This window comes from Sander vitreus, chromosome 3 (genome assembly GCF_031162955.1).
Source record: "Sander vitreus isolate 19-12246 chromosome 3, sanVit1, whole genome shotgun sequence".
Taxonomy (NCBI): Eukaryota; Metazoa; Chordata; class Actinopteri; order Perciformes; family Percidae; genus Sander; species Sander vitreus.
The window spans coordinates 26,964,181-26,988,296 of record NC_135857.1 but is presented as its reverse complement, the minus strand read 5'-3'; the positions used below and the strand labels follow the sequence as shown (position 1 = coordinate 26,988,296).

Below are 24,116 nucleotides of genomic sequence, written 5' to 3'. Positions count from 1 at the left end.
CAATCTCGTGATATTGCGAGAATCCAGCTGCCGTGCAAGGTTATTAGTACTTTTCACGTGTAAAATTGGTGGAGTTGCCCTCTAAAGGGGGGGCACCACCTAAATTAAGAATTCCAATATGTTCTATGGCCTAGGAAGGTTCAATCAATACTGTATTTGTGATCATGAGCTACTCTCTCTCAAAGCCAGAAACCAGAGAAGTAATTCTCAAACTTGTGATGTCATCAAGTATAAAGTCTGGACCTGCTCCATAGACAATGAATAGGAGACTGATTTTATGGAACCACAGAATATTTGTTTTCTTTTTTTATACCCAAATGAGCTTTATTCTATTGTAATGTTCTTAGTTCAGAAACAGAAAATGTACCCATATACTCATAGCATTCCCCTGGGCGCTCTCAGTCTCATCTATAACATCTTTCCCAATTCATTGTCTATGGAGTCGTAGTTTCCCTTGTGTGAACGTTAATATACGTGTGTGTGTGTGTGTGTGTGTGTGTGTGTGTGTGTGTGTGTGTGTGTGTGTGTGTGTACCTGCATGCATGTGAGCATATTGTCAATATTGCATATTGATGTCCTCTGAAATCCATGCACACTTCCTTTGTCTGTGTATGTGTGTATTCTGGCATACATGAGTAGATCATATCCATCCTTGTGTGTGTGTGTGTGTGTGTGTGTGTGTGTGTGTGTGTGTGTGTGTGTGTGTGTGTGTGTGTGTGTGTGTGTGTGTGTGTGTGTGTGTGTGTGTGTGTGTATGAGATTAGATGACAGAGCGCTGACGCACGGATGTCCTTCAGGTAACCAGATTTGTCACATTGCCGAGCGTGGCCATCAGGTGGCGACGCTAAGCGGCTCAGCCTTGCCACGGAGGTCGCCGGGACCGTATCCCAGAAACACCCTGGAGAGGCAGAGGGGTGGGGCAGCAGATGGAGGGCAGGCAGCAACACACTAATGACAAGACACTAATAACACGACAGCGCCACTGGGATCGGTGTACAACATGCCATTAACGTGTAACACGCCAGGCTAGCCAGATTATGCCAATCCACTAAAGCTATTAAAGATCGAGCTTGTATGTGATGTGCTTCCCCTAAGATAGAAAGGCTAAAAGGGGGGCTGAATGAATGAGGGGTGAACAGTGCAGCTGGGGGTTTAGAACGATAAGTGTGTGACAGAACTGAAAGAGATGATGAATATTAGAAGCGAGGAATGAAGAATGAGAAGCAGCATGTCATTCCTGTCTCATCCCAGGGTTTAGCTAATCTGCATTGGGTAGCTACCAAAAAAAAAAGAAAACTCAAACTTTTGATCCTCTGATTGAGCACTCCAGCCGCTTTCCCTCGTGAGTCCCTGATTAGAAGAAAATTGTTGATTTATGGAGGATTTCTCTTCATCTCTCACTAATATTAATCCATTCCAGAGGTTGGCTATTAGGAGGCAGATCACGTTTATTGTACTCGGATAAAGACAATCTAATCTGGATCCAGCGTGGAACTCAACGTTTTCCAATTAATAATGATATACGACATATTGAATACTATCAGTAGAAAATTCAGCCTGTATTTGCTGTGACTTTGTGCCAAAAATGAAAATTGTAGTGCATTACCATAATGTTGCAGGGAGTTAACAAATGATCCTGCAATGAATTCCAGGCAGCAAAACTAAGGATGAGCTCTTCCCGGCTATACAAGTCCTGTCCACACTTACCCCTCCTCCCCTCCCCATCCTTCCCATATCAAAGCCAAGCACAAGAGAAGAAGAAGAAGAAGAAAAGGCAGCTGATGGAAAAGAGAGGGGAGAAAAAATGACAGAGATAGACAAAGGTTGATTAAATTGGTTTTCAATTCTGGGTGTCTCTGTCCGAGGCTACTGCATTAATTTGCTCCATTACATATTTGAGAGCCAGTGAGTGTATTAAGAGCTGCTGTATATCATATCAGTGACTGCTCCGAGAGCTCACTGCCAAAATAAGAGCCCCAGGTCCATCTATTGGAGCATTAACCAAAGTGACTCAGCACGCCCCAGCCCATATAGATCTCAAACTTTATGTAAGAGATTCTTTGTTCACTGCAGTCATCTTTAAGATGCAGCGAGGTTATTGTGAGTCTGTCAGTATGTCATGTGTATACGTCCGGGAGCTGTTGATTCATGATGAAAATGTGTTCCAGGGGATCCCGCTTAGCAGCTTTGTCAGAGCTTTACCTTTGTATTAGGATGAGATTGAAAAAAAAAAAAGCTGTATTGAAGATGTCATGGCTCAGCAGAAATATTAATTACATGCAAGGTTGTTGGTTTGATTCCACAAATCTACCTTAAATCCTTAGCTCAGGATTTATGTCAGATTTATTTTCTCTTTATCCGACCTGTAACGGATTTGGCTCGCATATGAAAGTGGTCCAATTCAAAATTGAAAAAGATCAGATTCCATTTGACTTGGGCTGTTCACCCTGTCATGACAAAATCAGATATGAGCAAAAAGATCTGATTTGGATCACTTTGACCTGCAGTGTGAGCGTAGCCATAGGCCATATCATGTGACTGGTTTAATTTCCTTTGAAATTAAGATCAGGTGGATATTGGTGAAGCCTGTGACTTCAGGTCATCAACACTAATTTGACACGACTGCTTTCATCCGTTTACTACGACAGAGTAAGATCGATATATTAAATTATCGATAAATATTTCTTTCTTGAAAGATGACTTTTTCCTCATTAAATTACAACTTTATTCTCGTAATATTACTTATTTTTCTTGAAATTGTATGACCGTATTCTCGAAATGTCAGAGAACACATATATATGAGATATGTTTTGAACGTGCAGAGAGTTTTGAACATGAGCAGCAATATGGCTGAAACACATATGAGTAAGTAAGCACATAAGTCCAAGTGTTTATGAATTAATCAACAGGACTGTGAAAAGACTACAGGTCCATTTTTCATGAAACTTGGTGGAAGGATTCAGCATGGGCAAAGGAAGGACCCATTTCATTTTGTAGCGGATCCGAGTCTCAGGGCAAGTTATTTTTCACTTTCGTTAAAATTAGGAGACAGGGCATTTGTGCTGCATTTCCTCCATAAATTGGTGCAGAAAAAGTCACTAGAATGCAGAAAATGAAGAGTTTGATGCTCAAATCTTCCCGGGGTAAGACCCAAAGAAGACCCATCCTCCCTCGTGTTGAAATTAAACCTACAGTACGCCCTTGCTTGTGTTCATGGAGAACCCCATCCATTCACAGTAAGAAGCTGGTGAGAAAATAGGTTTTCAGGGTTTTAAATTAAATGTTCTTGTAATTACCACTGGTGGCGGCAGTGGCCGCCAAGGTTACATAATTCAGACGTCAAAGTATCCCTTAACTCTGCAAAACACACTTTGTTCTTGACTGTAGCGCAACATGACAATGAAGTAACTTTGCCAAAAAAAGTAAAGGGAAGACATTTTTTCACTATGATGGATTACCTATCCCAGGCAAGTTTCTCCAAGTTGAATGAATAGAAATCAGCAGCTGCCTGGAGGGTGGGAAATCAATCTAAAAACGTATTGTATGCTTTGGAAAACTGTCAGCAGGAATGTAAAACATTGGGCGATTTGTACTTAATGGGCTGAAACATGTAAAAACATTGGCACGGTCCTGTTAAATACGCGGTTGGGTTACAGGCTTGCTGTTTATTAAAAGTAATAATAAATTACCAACATTTGGCCTGATGATAAACTGTGGGATTTTCCCTCTCTTTACTTTTTAAAATAATGGACAAAAATAGAACAATATAATAGTAAGATTTTATCCTTGAAGAACTTGTGATGGATTAGAAAAACTGAAACGTTGTTACCAGAATATTTTGAATACTCTAACATTGACTGATAATGACTGAATGAGAATGTAAATTACGGTTGTGCTGCCCATTCCGGCCCCCACACACACTCACCCACATGCTTGCCCCCCCCTTCTCAGTATTTATGCATGTGAAGAGGATCTCTTCAGGCCTGTCAGCACTCTTTCAACAGCGCTATTCATCATGTTTTTCCCATTCCGAGTGTGTTCAGGTGTTTACTGTAAGGAGGAGAAGAAAAGAATAGAAAAGAAAAGATGAAAACAAACATCAGTGGCCTCAATGTCTGGAAGGCAGATGGAGAGGACAGAGACCGAGAGACACTGGGTAAAAGTCAAGATAAAGCCGAGAGAGAGAAAGGGGTCAGTCGTTACCAGAACCTGGAACTGAACTATTGTTTCTCTATTGGCAAAATCTGAAAGGGAATACATCTGACTATGATCCTAGTGATGTTACAGACCACCCAACAGGTGGAGGGAAACTTCCAGAAAAGGAGAAGTGTGGAGTGGAAGTGAGTTTCATGGTTCCATCAAGAGATCAAGCACCAGACCTCCATTGTGGCTATTTACAATAGCATACATACGTACGTGTGTGTGTGTGTGTGTGTGTGTGTGTGTGTGTGTGTGTGTGTGTGTGTGTGTGTGTGTGTGTGTGTGTGTGTGTGTGTGTGTGTGTGTGCATGTGCGTGCGAGAGAAGGGGCTCTTCAAACATGGAAATAATTTGACATCACAATGATGTAAGACAAAGACAGAAAAGGAAGTGTAGCTTTGGTCCTTTCAAAATCTGCACCTTGACAGAAGCCTTAGTCCTATTCATTAGTCCTATTCATTTTCTGCATAAAAAATGTTGGAGTACAGTACAGGCCGAAAAACTTTCACAAAAACACAAAACATGAGCATTGTCTGGTTCTTTGATAAAAAGTCAAGCCTGTGACACAAGCCCTGTGTAGAAGGGAGTTTTTCCATAAGAAACATCTAGTCTGAGCTTTAAATTTGGTTGCGTGCCCTGCTCAGGGTGAGCAAAGGCTACAGTACACTGTAAAAAAAACATTTAGAAGATTAAATTAGTTTGCCTGGGTCAAATTTGGATGAATTTAGCATTTTTCCTCCAGCAACAGCTTATAAGTATTGTAGTAGTTGAAACCATACCAAACGGTCTTAAAAAATAATATGATTTCTCAGAAAGAAAGTTGAAATAATTAACACCGATGGCCATAACCAAGGCTGTGGCCAAGATTTTAGGACAAGGACAAGGTCCATCAATGCAAAACGCATCCTCTTCTCAACATACACCAGACAGGTAAGTCTCGAAAACCTTATAATTGAGATTTTTCATAATGTATCAGCTGATCCCTGCTTTGCCAGTATTACAAAAATAGTCAATCCTTGATCAATCTAGTGGTGTTGATCTGTTAATAAATAGCACATTTAAATATACTGAATAAAAATAAAATGCTGCAAAAATAAAAAAAAATGTTAAACTGGGAACTTACAGTAGTTCAAAGAACATAGTTCTAAGAAGCCACATTTTTATTGTGTCCGCACCGCAATAACTACTGTAGAAATAAAACGTGAATTTGACTCGTCAAACCGAATATAGTAGAATCAGCCGACTTATGTAACATCACGTTTGAGAATGAAAACAGAAAAAAAGCCCTTGAAGGAATGCAGTTCTCAGGGAGTCCCCAGAACTGTTTGGTCCAAAATCACCTCTGGCACATGGTATTTCTACTCCATTCTCTGTATGTGTTCTGTGTTTTACTGAACATCCAACATGTTGATACTGGTTAAAGAGTTCTACTAAAAATATAGAAAATACAAATTTCAAGCTTTAAGCTACACATACTGTGCCTATGACCTCAATGGTAACTATGGACATAACATAAATCAAGGAGCACTGATGATATCTTTAAAATAAATATTGGAATCAACAGCTCTTTCCACTTCACAACTCTATTTTACGCTTCGACACTATATGGCCCACTTTATTCTTAGCCTAAACTAGATCCAACCATAATCTAATTTGAAATTTAGTCATAGCTTTATATGTCATCACCTTGCTGTGTTTTATTCATCTTTCAGTTCTTGTGATTTTCAGCCCAAAGTAATAAAATACCAGAATACACACAAAAGAGTAAGAAACATGTTTTCATTCAGCCGCTCACGACAGCTCTCATTTCCTTTTTCCTCACTTGTTGTTGAAGTCGACACACACCGCTTGGCTTCCACCAGTCCCACGGTCAAGGGGTCATACCCACAATCCCCCAGGCAGTGTTTTGAATCCTGTAAACTATAAACCTCCTGATCAATAAGTTTTAAGAAATTATGTATGTTTGTAGCCTGTTCGTGACTGTGATCTGCATTCCAGCAGTGGGTGAGAAGTTTACAGGTTCAGTGTTATCCAAAGCTACATAGAAAATACCCGCAGCTTAAAAATGGACTACAAACGTGTGTGTGTGTGTGTGTGTGTGTGTGTGTGTGTGTGTGTGTGTGTGTGTGTGTGTGTGTGTGTGTGTGTGTGTGTGTGTGTGTGTGTGTGTGTGTGTGTGTGTATATGTGTGTCCTCCCTTGTTGTAAATTCCCCCACCCGTCACATTAGCCTAATGAAAAGTAATAAGAGCGCTCCAAATGATCTACTCCCTGAGGTTGCCTCAGAGCTGTGTGAAATAAGATAACATTAACCTGAGTTATATGGCCTGCCAACGGGTAGTGCCATAACAAGAGACACACACATATGACCACACACACACACACACACACACACACACACACACACACACACACACACACACACACACACACACACACACACACACACACACACACACACACACACACACACACATACACACATCCGTCTTATTGTATTAACTCTCCAACTGGGAGTCATGGTGTTGCAGAGACACCATAAACTAGCAGCAATATAAAACAACAATAAACACAATTCATAGACGAAACAGAATAAATACACATATAAATACACATGTGGTCTCTTCCTGCTGCAGGGAGCTGCGTATGCGGTGTGTGAATGTGTGTTTTACTGGCCGCAGCATGTATATTTTATTGTTTCTCTGTTGAGTTTATTCATGTTTGATGTTTTGTGTAGGTTTTACATAGAGCACATATGCAGCTGTGGGAGCTAGAACATACTGTATATTGATATCACCCATTTGAGCGTTTTGTAAATGCATGTGGGAGAGAGAGAGTAGGAACAGCAGAAGGAGGCTGACAGGGATGACAGAGAGAGAAAATAGAGAGGATAAAGAGGGGGCAGAGCTGGAGGGGTGAAGGAGAGTGTAAATCTAATGATGGCACACTGAGGGGGAAAGAAAGGTGGAGAGAAACACAGAGAGATAGTGCACTGGCAGATCACACTTGTCATCTGTGATAGTGGAGTAATCAAAGAGAGGCCACATAAAGAGGAAAATGACCTCACTTTGTGCACGACACTTAGACACAAAGAGACACACAGTAACATTTGTAATGTGAAACATGCCATTTTAAAGCTGCGGTTATTGTCTTTGCAGCTATAGATAACAATGAACCTGTAAACTTCTCAGCCACTGCTGGAATGTACATTACAGTCACGATCAGGCTACAAACTCATAAATAACTTATTGCTTATACTGTAGGCCTATTCTTAATTTTTTTGTTCATGCTTGGTTCTGATGTTTATGCTTATCAGTGGCGGGCCTTCAGTAGGCTACTATCCTACAGCAATTAAACCACCTTTGAATAACCTCACCATGACACACTAGGACATTATCGTGTGGAATAAAGGGATTTAACACAAGGCTCAACACCTAGAGAGTTTCAATACACTATTGCAGAGACATAAATACACGGTGGCTGAAGCCATCACTTATGACAGGACGCTGCATCACATCTAGTCCAAATTAATGTAGCCTAATTACCAAAGAAACAAAAAGAAACCCACAACAATTGGTCACATTTACTCATATGAAGACCACAAAGCAAACAAAACCACAAATAACACAATCAGTGATCAACAGGCTTCCCCACAACTTCCAGCCAAGCTGCTGGGGCTCAACATCACACGACACCACGCAAACACAAGTGCACAGTGGCAGGGTATACGTGCAGTTTAGTGTCACAAATTATTTTCCAATAAGTGAGTGTCACAAATGATGAGGGTCTTATTTGAGACAGGTTAGTTTATTATTTTCCAAAAAGTGAGTGCCCCAAAACTACCATAAAGCTACAGTCTGCGGGATTATGACTGAAAGCCTCTAAGGCAGAATCTCTCCCAGACGGGCCCTCGATTGGGTGCGGGTGAGCAGAGCCGTTCGTGACTGGGTCGGGATGCGCGGCCGGAAAAGTGCCGTAGCCTAGTGTTTATAAAACGAGTTTTGAGGGGTGGGGGTTAGGCAAGTAGTAGGCCTATCGTGATTTCTTTAGGCTACACTGTAAATTGTGACAACTGTGTGTATTAGTGCCGGGAAAAAAATGTCATTCTGTTTTGCCACAAGAACTCTGCCAGGTAAGACTGAAACAGCTCAGCTGTTGTTCAGTGCTGCCGCCTGAGCTTCTTCTTCACGCGCATCCATGTGTTTTCAACAAAGTTGCGCTGATGGACAACGATGTCGTGGATGTATATACCGTCCTTTATCTCTATAAATTAGGAGACAGGGCATTTGTGCTGCATTTTCCATCTCCATAAATTGGTGCAGAAAAAGTCACTAGAATGCAGAAAATGAAGTGTTTGATGCTCATGTGAGCGTAAGCCGCCCATCCATCTGAAACGATTCAGCTTCCCGGCAGGATCCACTCCTGAATGATTGGTGTGAGTGTTTCTCGTGTCCGGTCCGGTACCTCCACCATGCAGCACCTCCCACTGTGGCGTTCTATGGCGCCGAACACCCAGTGACCTTGCCTCCACTGCCCACGATGGTATTTGCGATGGAAACATTTCGATTCATCTATTTCCACAACTACGGAGGTCCCATCCTCATGAAACCCCCCTACCTGCTGGGAGTTTTCCTCCAGGTATTGCTCACACATCTCTCTTAGAAAATTGCACCAGTCCACGACCGTGTGCCTGCTGTCGCTCGCCATCCACAACTCATAACCCTCATAATTTGGTCCTGTTGGAAGTCTTGACTCCACATATACATCAATATAACCAGATGTTTCAGGCTTATGTGACTTCCCGTGAAGAACGACTTATGTCGAACAGACCTTGTAAAGCCGTGGTCACGGCACCACCACCTGAAGCTGTCTATCCCCCTTTCCAGACGCACCAGTCGCTCTTGGTGACGGCCAGCGGTTCACTCCATCGCATTCATGATTAGGCGACGTCTCGCCAGCCACTCCAAAGTTGCTGTCAGTGTGGCGAGTTCGGGAATTAGCCTCGTTAAATTCCACTCCTCCCCATTAATTTGATCGTCATTGAGGACCTCACAATTTGCCACAATCGTTTCCGAAGAACGGGGTCGCCCTGCCATTGTTTCGCTTGTAAATAATGCACATTTGCAACAACATTGATTACTTACTATAAAACACCTGTTAAACAGCACAGGTGGTTTACCAGGTTCATAATTAATTAAGGACATTGTATGGGGAATTTGTGACACTAAACTGCACGTATACCCAGCGGCAGTATTAGCTAGTAAAATCATTTTACTAAAATGCAGAAAAATCAATTAAACTTACCAAAGCTGCTCATCATTTGAAGAAAAAGTACATTCACCTTTCTTTCATTAACTTTACATCTAAAACTCGAAACAAACTTGAACTAGAACGTTACTGCTACGGTTATGTGATGCAAGCTAGCTTTGCTTCTCGGCCACGTTAGGGCTACAGCTAGCTAAAGAAAGATAAGAAAATACACACTGCTGGGTGTTAGATTTTTTTTTAAAGTCGTTTTTTGTTTGTTCTAAAAAGCCTTTTAAAATGTCAATGACGTCATACACATCGTACGGCCGGAGATACTGCTTTACGGCAAGCTCTGAGACACTTCCTTTTTTCTCTCGAGGCATCGACAACACAGTTGACAGGTTAGGCTCTCCCTGTCAACACACGTGCTAGAAAGAGGTTTGCTAATGTTTTAAAGACCACGCCGAAATATTCACTCTGACATTCTGGTTCCGCTTCGGGTGCCATCAAGCGGGCCATCTGGTCGTAATCAGTCCTTCACTGACCAATCAGCATTCATTAGCAGAATGCTAGCGTGTTATAGGCAACAACGACTCAACCTGTAAGAAATCGAAAGGACATAAGTACTCGTTCATTCAACGTTCGACCTATAATCCATTTTGAACTTGTAAAAACTACAATCAAATCTGAGATTTGTCAACGGCAATCAGGCGAAAGAGACAAATTTAGCCATTTAGCTCCATAGAGTCCCATTCATTTTGCACTCGCCTGCGATCACCCCCAGTGGAACTCTGGTGGAACTGCAACCAAAGTCGGTACAATAGGGAGTGAACAGGCTCTCCGTAGACGTGCTCTGATATGGCATAACTTACCTTCGTAATTGTCAATGAATGAAGAGACGTATATCTTGAAACCCTTTTCCCTCTTGCTCTTGGGAGCCGATGATGTTGTTTATCGTTATCCTTGGCAGGTGTTGAAGGGATCTGGTGTAGAAAGCCATGTTTATCTGGTCCTAGTCCAGAGTTACCTGACAGTTACCGGTGTTGTCGATTAAGCTAAAATTAGACCGGAAATGCCATCGCCCATCAGTGACATCTGACAATCATAGAACGTTCGTAAAACCAACTAGCGAATACACTCTTGGAAAAATGTTGACGTAGGTCAGGCCGCAGGCAAAGCTAGAAGGCTCCGGCGGCGGCCTGTCAAAGAATACGCCCAACAGGGCAAACTCCAAATTTGATTGGCTAAAGAATATGACAATCAACAACACTGTCCATAAACTGCAGAGGGATTCACACGAAATTCTGAAGGCCGAAGTATGAAGTATATTTTTTACCCGGAGACAGCACACAGGGGTAATCTGATTGGATAAAAGCTCTAATTTATGAAATGCACAGGAAGCCACACAAGGGAGAGACTAGCAATGATATTAGGGTAATAGACTAGTGGGAACGGACTTTGTAAAATACATATGAAATTATTAAAAATATATATTAGAAAGTAATATATATATCTTTCTATTTTTTCTGATTCTGACAATCTCTTGGCCAGCAGAGAAGGCCTTGCTAGCCCTGACGGCCCACCTCTGATTCTTATATATATTTTCTGTATTTTGCTCTAATGTAAAGCACTTTAGGTTTACGTGTAATGAAAGGTGCAGAGTTTTAGGACAAAAACTCACCAAACCTAGTATTTTTGACCCATAATAGGGACTAAAAAGGCAAGATATCTCGGTCTCTGCTGCTACAATATTATATTGACCATTCTTTTTTTAATCAGTCTCTCACAAGTCCTCCAACTTTGTGGAAGTGCAATACTAAATCAATGGACTACCCCTTCAAGTAATAAGGTTATAAGCTAAATACAAAAAAGACAAAGACCAACTCTGGCTGTTACCAGCAAGATTGAAACTCATATAATGGCTCAAAATAACGTTGCCTGACTATTAGCTAAATAGCAGGTAACATGTACTTTGTGAAAGAAATCAAAAGACCAAGAGACTAAAAAATACTTGGAATTGGAATACTGGAATACAGGAATTATAAGCAAATGCATTTATATGTATTCATTCATTCAATGTATGAATCTACTGAGTCAGTAACATAAGTACTTTAGGTTCAAATGACTTAATCAAATGTAATATTTCTGACCCAACTTTAGTGCAAAGGCATTATAAACACAGCTAAACATGTACATGTGTGCTCATTACGTATGACACGTTAAAACACTCTCTCCTCCATCCTCACATTTATACACAAGAAGTTCAAAACAAAATGAATGCAGGGGGAATCCGCAGAGCGCTACATCAAGGAGGAGGATGGAGAGAAGGAGGAGGAAAATGGATCTGCACTAAACCACCTGGTGAAGACCTCTGCAGACGGATCCATCTCTCGCTTTTTCTTCCTGTCTGTCTCTTTCTGTGTCTCTCTCTCTTTCTCTCTCTCTCTCTCTCTCTCTCTCTCTTGCTCTCTTTATGTCTCGCTCTGACAGATTTATCAAGAGGCAGGGATCAAAACGAGTCCCCAGCTCCCTTCTCTCCTCATCTCTTGCATTCTGCTCTTCCTCATCAACTGACAGCATCTCCTCCCTCCTTCTCTTTTATTCTCTACTTGTCCCATGGCCCAAGCCTATATTCTTCAGCCCTCAGAGAAAATAAGAGAAATAGAGGATGAGGTAGGAGATGAGGAGGAGGAGATAGGAGTGGCGAGGATGAATATCTTTTTTTCCGTCCCGGTGGCCTGCTTTAAAAGATTCTTTGGCACTCACTCTCTCAAACACACACACACACACACACACACACACTCTCTCTCTCTCTCTCTCTCTTTCAAACACACACACAAACCTGTTCCATTCTCTCCTTTTCCACACATGAAGTTGTCTTTTCTTATCGTCTTTTGAACAGAGTGTGTACTTTCAGCAAACTTCAGGGGGGTTGTGTAGGGAAATAAAAATTGTATGTCACCATCAATGGCAAGCACCGGCAAATGTTATCTTTCCACTCGCTTCACTGATGCTACATGCTGCATTCAAAGCCTGACTTGTCAGGAAAAACATCCAACGCTGACAGATGGGGGTATTTCTCAATCGCCATTTTCCTGGAGAGATGCTTCCCGTCACTTTAGCCGAATAACAGCAGCAGATTCCACATGAAGGTAATGTGAAAAAGAACAGCAGGGGAAACAGCAGCGACCTCAACTTCTGTCCCGATTAAGTCAGTTTATGAGAATTCTTATATTCCATCTTTCACACGTAATACAGCAGTGCACATCTTCTTTATAGAGTTGTTAATTAGTAGATTATGAGCTGGGGATACATCAACTAACAAAAAAAATGTTCATTATATCCTACGGAAAGATTTAAAGGACCAGATCAGAGTTTTTTTGTCAATGAGGATTGTGCTAAAACGAAGAAAAAAAACACTGATATATCCCTTCAGTTTGATTTCAAATAATTCCCATTTACTAAAAATGACATTACATTCACTGTGATGTATTAACTACCGTAACTCAATAAAGTTCCAAGCCTCAGTTAGTGCATTTTAACAGTGTATTTTGTATAAATCAAAATCAATGTCTGAAAAAAAAAAAAGGAGTTTGTGCAGCATAAATCGCCTTGATTGTCCCCTCAGATTTATCTTGTGACCCATTGTGGGGGTCCTGACATCCCTCTGATAAAGAAAGTAAAGTCCCCTCTTAAGAAGATTTAGAGGGAATGAATTACCTTTTTCAAGCTACTTCTGGTAAGGCCTTGTTTTATTGGTTTGTCATTTCTTAGAGAATTTTCTGGAAAGAACATATACAACATATACAATACTATGTACAGGGAACATTGGAAAGTTGATCTCCTTCAGCTTTAACCCAAATAAATAGTACTTCATTATTACTGTAATTTATTGTTGTAAACTTTATTATTTATATATGTCGTGTGCTTGTAGACAAACTACTTTCTTGCATGTTTGGCTGAGCTGCTGTGCTCTGAGTAGATGGATACCTACATTATACCAGCAGTTAATTGGAATTCATTAATTGGAGGTGTATCCACTGAGTACTATCTCTATTTCCGCTATAAGTTCATTCCAAGAACCTTCCAGTGAATTTACAGTTTTATATCAGTTCCTTTCTTTCTTTTTTGCAAATCAGAAAGTATTTGAAGTAAAAGAATTAAAAAACTTTTCTTCTGAAAAACAAATCATCAACAACAATCAGTTGTTCACACAATCCACTGATAATGTGTGATTTGACACATGCACTTTATGCTACATGTAAGTATAAGTAATAAAGAATCATATGAACCTGAAAAACTGTATTCTACAAATAAAAGGGTGATAACTTTAGATGTGTTTACTCACTACTCCATTCCCATAAATCTTTCTCTTCCCAATGATGTTGAAAGGGACGAGACAGAGTTACAGGAGATAAAGAGGAATAAAGACAGAGAGAGAGAGAGAGAGAGAGAGAGAGAGAGGGCTTCCTCCATTACCCCCCTGGCCTCTCTGTTTGGCAGTACGCGAGCGACAGCAGTGGATGTTCTCGGCCAGTCACCTATCAAGGCCTGTCTAATGAATAGTCATCTAATCCCCTCATTGAGATCCAGAGAACAGGCTCACTGCTAATGCTCTCAGACAGAGATGTGCTCTCGTTCTCTCCTTCTCTCTCTCACACACACACACACACACACACACACACACACACACACATACACACACACACACACACACACAGTCTCACACATGAACAAGAATTATGCAAAAAACAAAAACAAAAAAAAACACACTGAGGTGCACACACAATGGACAGAAAACACACAACAGCATGTACACAACATTCACATGCAAACACGGTCTGTGTTTTTGGACTATCATGCAGGTGCCGAGGCCTCTCTCTCCTTCACATACACACACAACAGTCCATTACAGCACAACAATATTCTGCCTTTGTACTCAGCTGTAAGCCGCATTAATTATTCCCAAGCAGAGTGGATTTCAAAGAGGGAAGACAAGAGGCCTTCGTCATTTTGGAATCGGTTTAACATGTTTGTTTTATTCCCGGCTTGTTTATGAGCTGGCTCGGCGAGTTAGAAATATGAAGTCATTATGTTTAGAATGACGGGGAGAATTTTATCCTGTATTCTCTTTCACCCAGCAAATCATTCAAACACTTCTGTTTTGATATCCTGAGCGGAGTCTCGACGTGTCTGTCTTTCATTTCCCTTTTTCCCTTTCTTGCATTCTTTCTGCCTTTCTTTCACTTTTTGTATATTCAGCCAAACATGACGTAAACACACCGATCTAACCTTTCACTCTCATTTCATTTTCTTTTATCCTGGCCGTGCATTCAGGCCAGATATAAAAAAAACACTTAGACAAAGCAGCCTTGCATGGCCAACGTACCCCCACTTTTCCCTTTCTCCACCTGGACAGGGGTGAGTGCCACCCACTGGAATCTTTGTCACTTTAGCTTTGGATGTCAGATTTTGGGAGTCTCACCTGTTTCCACTCTGAAATTTCATAAAATACTGCTGGAGAGGGAGCTGGAGATTTGAAGAAGGCCTGGGGAGGGTGGTGGGGGGCTTAAGGGACACACTGAGCAGTGTGAAATGTCAGCCAGGAACCAGGTAGCCATCCCTGGATCTAAAATGGAAGACAACACAGCTGGGACGCAAAAGGGGGAGAGGAGGAGCAGCATGGATGGCTGATGATAAAGAAGAGGAAGGGAAAATGCAATGAGATTATAAGAGGACAGGAAAGATTAGCAGCAGATGATACGTGGAGTGGAGAAATTAATGAAAAAATTCTTAGAAAGGGAATAGTGAGAGAAAGAAAGTGAAGAAAAGAAAATAATAGGCTGAATTCTATTTATCCACCACAGCAGTGACCTAGAGGGGTTCAGAGACCTCAGCTCTTTATTTATATTGGCACAAGCCCCTGCGCGTTATCATCCTGATGAATATTTATTTATATATGTTTCTGGATTTGCAGTGCTCGGAGGGGTCCTGTTTGGGTTGGCTTGGCCCCGACTGGACCATCTGGTTGTCCTCGGGTCGGTTCTGAAGAACCGGACAGAGTCCAGAACTTTAGCGCGCTCTAAACACAGGTCCAGGAATATTTCTCTGATCCATAATTCATGCGGCTAGGGCTGAGCTCGCAGACGCTAGGCAGGGGAGAGAGCTGTAAAGCTGTGCTGGGTTTAGCTACATGGCTGGAGGCGGGTGATGACACAACACAGTGAGATTTTGTTCTTGGAAACGTTTCCCTGAACGGCAGAATAACAGTGCTTTCACCTTTGCAGCATGGTGTTGGTGACTAATTGATTTCTTGCCAGATAAAGACTGTTTCTTAAAGCATTTCTGGGGTGAGCCATGAGTTTTATGGGTCTGTTGCTCCTAGCGACTAAGGAAACCAACAGAAAGTCAGATGATTCATAGGAGCATCTTAATGCTCTTTTTCATATTTTATTTTGTTAAAAAGTACGTTCTTTTTATTCATTATACATTTTATAGGACGGTGTGCATAGGGAGTCTGTTTAAACAAATTACATCTGGCAGGAGTTTGTAATGTAGAGAAGATGTTAAAGTTAACATCCATCATCTGTGAACACGGTAACAACTGGTAGCAGCAGTTTAAATCCACAGCGTACCAAGGACCCTTGGAGGAGCTCAGAGTCAGCATTATGCTAATTCAAATGTCTGTCACTGTTTTTTGAAAACTAAAATTTAAAACAAATCAATTAAAGAGCACCTCCCTCCAACGAGGAAGTCCAAGATCGATGGATGGAAATTTGCCACTTCCATAAAGTGGGGAACTTCTGACACTGATTTTTTTTAAGAATGGTCGAAGTCGAAGCAGCAAAGGCTAACTTTTAGCCCCTAGGCTGAATCAAGCTCCATAAAAACTGAATCCTATATTTCCCATAATGCAACTAATACCATATTTTCCCTCCATGCCAACTTTAATACGTAAACGCTTTCAAGTCTTTCAAACTCGACACCCCCCAATGAATTGTATAGCAGCATTTTTTTTTTAGAATGGATGTATAGTCTCCAAGCCCCAGCCGAGACAGCCCTGATGCCATTAGAGGTTATTTTCTCAGATTTGACAAAGCTCCTCCACAGTTATTCAAAGACAATGTGAAGAAGAGAACTGTATCAAACAGATATTCTCTGCTTCTTTATTGCAGTAGTTCACAGACATGTTTTCTTCTGTGATCACAGTGCTTGGGTACACATTTGCTAAGGTAAAGGTACTTTATTGTCACATACATGTAAACATGGGGAGAACATACAAACTCCACACAGAAAGGCCCAGAACGACCTGGATTCAAACCCAGACCCTTCTTTCTGTGAGGCCACATAGCTAACCATTGGGCCACCATGCTGTTAACAAGGTGGTCATTGTTCAATCACAGACAGATCGATTAACACTGATTCGTGAGAGCAGCATTAGTCAGAGCCTTTTGATTACTGGTAAAAATGTAACCACATGGCTTTGGGAGTTGTATTTGTCACCTATTAAATTAATAATTAGACAGGGTGGCCAGGGTAATTGTACTTTGTCATTAACCTTAAATGAGTCTAAATGTGATTGTTGCTTTTATAATACAGTGAGTGATAAAAAGCTCCATAGGAGAGCAAATCACATAAAGGATGTATGTTCTTTGCATAATGTTTAATCAAAACTCGACACCTCTGAAATGATTTGTAAAACACATATTTGAAGTTGAATTCTCTAAACCATTTCACACTGAGAGATGAGAGGCAAAGACCTTAAAACACAAGAACTTGGCTGAGAATAATTTTTGTTAGTTTTCTTCAGTACCAAAGTAATCCAGTGATGGCTCTCTTACTGCATAGGTACACTACAAATAGGAACCGCTTATAACTAATTCTGCTGATAGCTAATTCAGCATGCTTTCGATAATGCTAACTTGCCAAATGTAAACAAATACGGACAAAAACAAGCTCAGGTTGTAGCCCACTGTGAACTAACTGATTGTTATGATTCCTTCATAGATAACCCCCAAAATATATGTAAGAAAACAAATAATAATAGTAGTGACAAACTCCATTCATATTAAGTTTTTTCATGTTGCACTATTAATATATTGTTTGACATTACTAAGGCCTAGTCCACACGTACACAGGTATTTTTTTAAAGCAGGATTTTTAGAAAAAAAAAATCCTGCTCCCCCAGGAACATTTTTAGTGTCAAAGACTTCATTTCCTGCATTCTGATACACTTTTTTGCATCAATTTTCGGTGGAAATACCTTTATTTAGCCTATTTGATGAAAAAAAACACAGATGACAATTCAAAATATATCAGAATTATAATGGAAGTACTGTATATTGTTGCATGCCATTGCGCATTTTTAAGTGGGTATATGGAAATCCTGGAGCTTTCTTAGTGGGTATACTGTGTATACCTGCGTATCACGTAGACTACACCACTGGCCAAAACGTATAGAAAAAGTAATGTTATTGAAAAAAATACCTGTGTACATGTGGACTAAGTCTAAGGATGATGATGGGGGCTGGGGTATCAGACATATCAGAAATCCCCTCCTCTAAATCTAGACAGCACTGCACTGTAAAAAAAAAAATCAATCATCCCTGTTTGAGGACCACAGTTCATCTGCTGACAGTTTTCCTCTCTTCCAGAAGTGCCAGACGTTCGCTAAGAATTTCTAAAGAAACCCTGCCTTGCTTTTAAACACTGTGACGTCACCACTGACCCAATTCTTGCACCAAACCCGCGAGCAGCCTCATGCGCTGCTGTATCTGCATATTTAACAGGAGGGAGTGGGAAGGAGGGGGTGGGAAAAGAGGGAAAAGAAACTCGATGCCCCCTCTCCGCTCATCCTCAAAGCTTGGCTGTAGCATGACGTATTCTCTGAGTTTTCGACTGCCACAAATTAGGGCTAGAGATGAAACTCAAAGTAAGTCCTCCTCTTCTTCTTTTTTGTGTGACTCAGTTGTGTGCAGTCATGGTCAAAAATCAGCTGATGAATATGCTGTCAGTCAAAGACATTCACTCATCACAGAACCAAAGACCCGCAGACAAATTTAAGGGAAGCTGTTGGCATAATCGTTCGGTCGGGAGACAAGACTGTGTGTGTCCATGTGCATTTAAAGTGTTTTATTGCTCTGTGATTCTGTGTTTGCCCACATACACGCAAGAGTTCTGTTTTTGTTGCATCCACATGCATTTCGATTTTAAAGTAAAAGAAAGTCGTGCTTTGTAAGTGTTCAACGGTGTATTTGTGAAAACGACAGCAACCCGCAGAGTTAAGGCAGTGCTGAACACTGACATGCTGAAATCCAGTCTCATCCTCAGCTGTCTTTTAAGAGCAGCAGACAGAGATATGGACAGAGAGGAAAGACAAGTAGAGCATAAATGTTCCTTTAACACATCGTATATTCTGGGTTATCGCTAGATATTTCATTTCCCTCTATCTCCTCCATCATGACACACACCATACACCAGGCCTGAGAAGTACACAGCACAAAGCTCTCAGACACATTGAGCAAATTAAGCGTCGTTAAAGATGATATGTGGCAGTTAAGATGCTATCAGACTGGTGAACTCTCCTCAGGAATCACCTCAGAACCCCTTGTTTTATAGTATAACTCTAAGTAAAAATGCAGCCATGAAAAGGTAATTTTACATAAGTGCATCCTTAAATTTGGCCATTTTCCTGCAGAAAGCTTTGAAATAGTTTAAGTATATTAGCAGCTCCTAAAGACATGGTACTGTACTGACAGACAATTGTTTGTTGACCTCGGTCCACTGTTTTCCACTATTCCTCTGTTTAGCTTAGCTTAGCATGAAGACTGGAGACTTGTTTGTTTACTCCATATTTTTGTGAACAATAAACAAGATAAAATGTGTTAAATAGTAAGCTTTACAGGTGCTGTCAGGCAGATTCATTAACCTTTGTACAAAGCCAGGCTAGCCATTTCCCCCTGTTTCCAGTCTTTATGCTAAGCTAAGCTAAACGGCTGGTGCACTCTAAAAAATCATTCATGGGATCAGTAAGTAAAGCTTAAAATCATGAGCTTTTACAGCATAAAAAATTGAATTTGTTACATATACATGTTTTAGTAAGTTGATAACTTATTTAAAGAAGTAGATCAAAATGAAAATAATGAAAAGTGTCTTAACTTAAATATATATTGATTATGAATGAACACTTTTACCTTTTCTTAACAATAGAAAATGATTGAGTTAGTGCTACTTGTCATTCCACTGAGCATCTTTCAAAAGCTGAGTTCAGTACTGAACTTGCCCGGACATGTTTTGCTGCTTGACCACGCCTTCTACAAGACAAAGGAAGAGCGGGCAAAACAGGAGTTTGGAAAAAAAGTGTCTTGGTGAGTATCTTTCTTTGTTTCATTTGCAACATGTACTAATAGTATCAGCATACATCATTTGTTTTCACACACTAAAATTTAAGTTGTAGCTTGTCCTAAGCTAATTCACCGACTGTTGAGTTAGGATACTTTTAGCTAGCTAGTGTCAGTGCTTCAGAGCAGTCTTTTGTATCTTTTGTTTGTAGTGGTAGCTTAACGATGTTAATTGGCACTGAACTGCCATTAATGATTCTGAAAAAGCATGGAGTAAGACAAAAGTCCATTTCTGTGCAGTTTTTTGCAAGCAGATTTCTTAGTTTTAAAATGAATTGGATTTGTAAAATTTGCAAATTTGAAACACCAAGAAGGACTTATTAAGGAGGATTATTAAACATTAAACATTAACATTATAGACTTAGACATGGCCAACAGATTTAATATTTATAAGGCTTTTTTTTTTTTAAATGATCAATTCATTACTTGATTTTAATTAAAAACAATACAGACTGGTAATGTGTACAGTCCAAGTCTTATAAACCTCATTCTTAGGTCTTTTTTCCTAGTGATGTAATTATTAAAAACACAGATTCATAGAGGAGCAGTTTATTATATTTTTTCTTATTCACAGGATGAGTCTGTGGAAAAAAAGAGAGAGGTTGCTATCCGTGGCTTAATGGTGTATCTCAGAGAAAAGGAGGAGGATCTCTTCAAAGAGTAGTTGGTAGGTAAATCAGACACTTAATTTCAGACACACTGTACTTTGTGTTACTCTTGATTTTAAATATGATGACTAAAACACTGACATTGATTCTGACCTACTTATGCCAGGATGGTGGGGATATTGTCAATGAAGTGATGAAGATTGTCATATCCAGGGGTGCCACCATGTCTGATCCAACCAGCGCGAGGATCTTCATTGAGGGAACAGAAGTCCTGCAAGACCTGGACGTACCCAGAGCCTGTGCCTGGCTAATGTGGCTGATATATGGACTCAACCTCAGCTACCCAAAATAACTGAAAACTACTTTTGAGGTATTTCAAAAGATATTCTTTGAGCTGGATGGGCTGAAAGCCAGTCCGAAGGTAATGTCTTTAACTGCTGTGCTAAAAATGTGAAGAATTAGACTGTCCTCAAATTCAACAGGATATGTTGCACTCTTATGTTTGTAAAGTTTTGTTGTGCAAGAAACAGCACCTGTACTGTTGACAGTCGGCACTTCATTAGGTACACCTACTTACAATGCTTAGTGTTCTTGCCAGTTTTTTGGAAGTGTTAATATGTATCAGACACTATTTACAAAGTCCCTTGGAAAACATTCGCCATGGAGAATACATGTAACTTTGCTTTTACAATAAAAGGTTTGATCATAAAAAAGGAATTGCTATTGTATTTTATTCTGGCTAAAGTGAATTAAGTTACTAACTTAATTTACTTACTAGTTAAGGTAACAATTAGCATGGACATTTCTGAGTAGAATGGTAGTAAAATAAATAAGTTAAAATAGCCTAAATTAAGTAATTTGACAACTTAATATTACCTAAACATTTTCATGAAATTTAAGTAGATTTACTTTAATTAAGCTTGTTAGTCATGTTGGATGTACTTAAATAATTGAGTTAGTCTGACTATAAAAGAATCACGGAATTTACTCAATATTGGCTGAGTTGGAACTACTTAAAAAAGTCCATGCAAATTGTTACCTTAATTTTTTTAAGTTGAGCCACTATAATTTTTTTTAGAGTGTGGTTACAGCTTCGTTTTTGCTGAGATTTATATTGATCTTATCTAACTCTGCAGCAGGAAAGTGAATAAGTGGAATCCCCAAAATGCAAAATGCAAACTATTCCTTTACGTAACTTTAACCACCACTTTCAAAATAAAAGTCATACAAAAGTTGTGGGTCAGTGAAACAGCAACAACCCCAGACAAAAGACTAAATGAACACTGGAAACAGACTTCAACTGTCTGTGAACACCAGACCAAAACTGGTCACAGCACTGACTATAAAGGGGTCAAGAAATTTGAATTGAGACAAAATTACAATTTCTCTCCTAAAAACAACCATTTGATGATATGAAATGAAAGCTTAGAAAATGAGAGTTCCACTTAAGTGGACCTTGAGTTGAGATTATTTTTGTCACACATGGTGAGACAAGTTTTACACTTCTGAAGCTGTTAAATACAAAATAAATTGGAAGGAACCTTCATCACATCAAAACTGACTGGTACATATTGGATTTTTAATAAAAAACAAGTTTGGTCTGATTTATTGATCTGATATATCAATCACACCCTTATATGGAGTAGTTTAATAACTGTGAGTATATCTTGAAAATCCAACGTTGTCATTTTATGTGAGACATATAGTGCTCTAATCTCTAACCTGGCTCAATATTTTTTGGCTGCCTTGGTGAAATAACCATATCTGACAGCCTGAACCAAATATGAGCTGAAATGATGATTGGTTGAACAAGTCAACGATGTGTCTTGTGTGGCCTCCAACAATCAACTGTTTCCATGTGTTGTACCTTTTCTGGCACTTGCACATGCAGAACTCCATCACTCTCCATGTCCAGATCTGTATCTTATTACAGGCAGACTATACAGTAAGTTTGTGATGCATTAGGGAGTCAGCATGTCGTACAGTGGCTCAGAACCAACTCCTAACTTAGAAATGTGGGTTACATATGGGCCTAAGTGGGTGTGAAAGAGAATGTTAATCAGTCGAATGCTTTTGTCTGCCTCCAAGGGTGTAGTTGCATATGTGTGTGCGCGTATCTATGTATGTGCATGCTTCCATATGTTGCTACGCTCAGCAGGGGGGCATGTCAGGACGTCCTGCACCAACAACTGGAGTAGACCAACTGTGCCGCAGACACAGTGGTGGGTCGCAGCCCATCATCACACCCAGTACACAACCGGACTGAACCATTTTGCAATAATCTAGTGTGGTGAACCAGGACGTCCTCTTCAATCACTCCCGACCACAGTCATTCTTTCAGAGGACACTGTGTGCAAGCTTACTGTAAGTGCAATTCGAGGAAGCAATACCGGAGAGGGAAAAAAAAAGCCTGGAAAAGTTCCAGGACTACAGAGCAAGCGCCATTGTAGAGTTCCTGGGCCGCAGTGCAAGTGTTTGTGTTTCTCATTTGAGTCTGGTTTGTGGCGGGGGCTGAGTCAGATGGGAAATATTGGATACCCACCCCCCCCCCACCCCCGCTCCTCGCCACTTGTCTCATAAATCCAGCGTCCCCCTGTCATTCTCCTACTCTTTAAGCTCTCCCATTGGTGACATTCAGTCTCCTCACCCCTTGTGGGTGTGCTGCCTGCTCATTGCTATTCCTTCCTCTTTGCTTTTGTCTTTGTTTCACAACTTCCCCCTCTCTCTCTCCCTTAATTTCTCGCAGTGCAGCTCTCATCCTCAACACCCTCATCTCTCCTATCTGTCTGCAGTGTAGAAGAGGTGTTACTCTTCCGCTTCCATGGAGTTTCCCTCTGTCAGGCTGTCTAGAGACAAAACACTTAAGATACTTTGGGAAATAATTAACACCCTGCTAAGCTCAAAAAAAAAAAAAAAAAGCTAGGCATTGTAGACGTGTTTGGCAAGAAGAGAGGAACAGTCTCAAAGTTTCTTTTCAGTTGCAGAAACTAGACAATAACATGTGTATCGTATCACTTTCATACACCACACCATACACCACCCTGGCAGCAGGTCTCTCTGCAACACCCACTTATTATCTTTACAAGTGCATGTGCGTTAAAGTTCAACTGAAATTTAAATAGATTTTTGCTGAATAAATCAGTATATCCTGTCGATTTGAAACAATATCTATGTTGAAGGTCACTTCAACTCTGTGTTGCAAGAGTTTGCAACACAGGCAGTAAACCAACTTGCTTAGTCCCATCTGCAATTTGAGCACTTCAGTAGCCTACATTACTCCATGTTGTGATTCAAATCACCAGCTGAAGTGCTAAGGTTACAGGGCACGCGTTACTTTTTGCTGTGAGTCATGAAAGATGCTAACTAGACCCCGTCCTTTGTATATTGCAGGACGATCGAACACAACATTGAGGGTGCTTAAAAGTAGAGCACTCTTGTCAGTGTCAATCGTTGTGGTTTCCTTAGCCGGGCTAGTAGGCCCGGCCAGCGTCCCTGCTTCTGCTTCCTCCCCTCCCTCCTGGCTTCACGCAGCCGACAACAATCCAACGAGCGCCCGCTGGTCTGGTGGATGTCTTCCAGAAGTTGTGAACAACTCCGAACTTCACTTTTCACACACTACACTCCTCCAACCTGCACACTGCTATTTACCTTTTTCATGCTACA

The 24,116-nt window shown here is 40.6% G+C and overlaps 1 long non-coding RNA gene across 1 annotated transcript; it reads left to right on the top strand.

Annotated features, from left to right (window-relative positions):
* The first annotated feature begins 19,760 nt into the window (after window positions 1–19,760).
* On the top strand, window positions 19,761–20,778 carry LOC144513330 (uncharacterized). The gene is made up of 3 exons (XR_013501114.1): window positions 19,761–19,812; window positions 20,420–20,512; window positions 20,620–20,778. It is a non-coding gene; the product is annotated as an uncharacterized LOC144513330 (long non-coding RNA).
* Window positions 20,779–24,116: the final 3,338 nt, after the last annotated feature.